The sequence below is a fragment of the Halichoerus grypus genome, chromosome 1 (assembly GCF_964656455.1).
Source record: "Halichoerus grypus chromosome 1, mHalGry1.hap1.1, whole genome shotgun sequence".
Taxonomy (NCBI): Eukaryota; Metazoa; Chordata; class Mammalia; order Carnivora; family Phocidae; genus Halichoerus; species Halichoerus grypus.
Window position 1 is genome coordinate 101,685,887 of NC_135712.1, and position 2,404 is coordinate 101,688,290.

Sequence of the window (2,404 nt, forward strand, 5' to 3'; positions counted from 1 at the left end):
ATAGGGTCTCAGAAAGGATAAAAAAAAAAAAAATGAGCCGTCTATATGCTGCCTACAAAAGATTCATTTTAGACCCAAAGACACCTGCAGATTGAAAGTGAGGGGATGGAAAGACATCTGTCATGCTAATCGATGTGAAAAGAGTAGCTATACTTATATCAGACAAAATAGACTTTAAAAAGAAGACTGTAACAAGAGACAAAGACAGACACTATATAATAATAAAGGGGACAATCCAACAAGATCTAACAATTATAAATATTTATGCACCCAACATAGGAGTACCCAAATACATCAAACAGTTAACAACATAAAAGAACTAACTGAGGGGCACCTGAGTGGCTCAGTCGTTAAGCGTCTGCCCTCGGCTCAGTTCATGATCCCAGGGTCCTGGGATCGAGCCCCACATCGGGCTACCTGCTCCGCGGGAAGCCTGCTTCTCCCTCTCTCACTCCCCCTGCTTGTGTTCCCTCTCTCGCTGTGTCTCTCTCTCTGTTAAATAAATGAATAAAATATTTTTTTAAAAAAAGAACTAATTGATATTATTGCAATAATAGTAGGGGACTTTAACACCCCACTTACAGCAATGGACAGATCATCTAAGCAGAAAATCAACAAGGAAACAAAAGCTCTGAATGACCACACTGGACCAGATGGACTTAACAGATATATTCAGAGCATTTCATCCTAAAGCAGCAGAATACACATTCTTTTCAAGTGCTCTTGGGACATTCTCCAGAATAGGTCACATACTAGGTCACAAATCAGGCCTCAGCAAATACAAAAGGATTAAGATCATACCATGCATATTTTCTGACCATAACGCTATGAAACTTGAAGTCAACCAATAGAAAAAATTTGGGAAGACCACAAATACATGGAGGTTAAACAACATGGTACTAAAGAATGAATGGGTCAGCCACCGCCATGAATAATGTAGGAGAGGCCAGCACCAACATGAAGTGCAAGTTCAACCAGTGCTTCAATCACTGGTTAGCCAAGAAATTCCTCAAGGGGGACAGTTCCAAAGACCCGTGCACCGACCTCTTCAAGCGCTATCAGCAGTGTATTCAGAAAGCAATAAAGGAGGAGATTCCCTTTGAAGGACTGGAATTCATAGGCCATAGGAAAAGTCCGAAAGCTCTTCTTGACCTTGACAGTCGCCTTGAAAATAGACTCCTCCAGTCAGGAAATCGAGGACACTGGAATTCGTCAATTAAGGCTGTGAAAATAGCCATTGATTTGATGGAGTTTAGGAGGGAGAAGTTTTCTCTTCTCCTTGATTTCCTCTCATTTATAAAAGATGATGAACCATCACTCTGCTTTGAGATGATTTCTCACTTGCTCTGGCATCTTGCAGGAACTCCATGTGCTAAAATTAAGTGATTTCTTGGGATTATGGTTGCAATACTTGGTCTGGGATCAGCTTTAAATATCCTTTGTATGTAAATACTGATAAACTTGTCAGGGTGATCAGGGTTGCCTGACCTCTTGAGTTTTGCTGCGAAGGACATTAGGGACATTGTACTAGGGTTATTATTCATGGAAGCAATTGGTTAGGATCACTCTTTTCTCTCAGGGAGCTAATGCTCTGAAAAGGGATCCCAGCACAATGGTTTTAATCAATGCTTAAGAGCAGTTTTATTTTTATATAATAACTGTTAAGATTGCTGGTGGACTGTGTTAGCCAAGAGGAAGACAGCTTTAAGAGTTCCCTGCCTTAAGAAGAGGTGTCAGATTTCTGATTAAGATGTGAAAGCTTGAAGAATGTTGCAGTACACACCATTTCAGAGCTCATAGTGTAGTTTAGGAATTAAAATCCTTGGAGTAACAATGGAGGAAGATCCTAAATTGCAAAGATTTGCTGTTGCCAGCTTTCAGCCCGAGTCAATTAATTAAGCCAACCTGTATTATGATAAAACTGCCAAAATGCTGCATCTGGTTAAATGGGAGAAGAGTTTGTTTTATTTGCCTGTGTACCCACCCTGCCCTGTAATATCTGTAATCAATGAATATGGAATACATTGTAACATTTAGTTTCAAAAAAAAGAATGAATGGGTCAACCAAGAAATTAAAGAAGAAATTAAAAAATACACGAAAACAAATGATAATGAAAACGTGATGGTCCAAAACCTTTGGGATGCAACAAAAGCAGTCATAAGAGGGAAGTATATAGCAATACAGGCCTACCTCAAGAAGCAAGAAAAATCTCAAATAAACAACCTAATCTTACACCTAAGGGAGCTACAAAAAGAACAACAAATGAAGTATAAAGCCAGCAGCAGAAGAAAAATAATAAAGATTAGAGCAGAAATAAATGATCTAGAAACTAAAACAAAAACAAAAACAGTGGAACAGATCAATGAAACCAGCAGCTGGTTCTTTAAAAAAATGAATAAAATT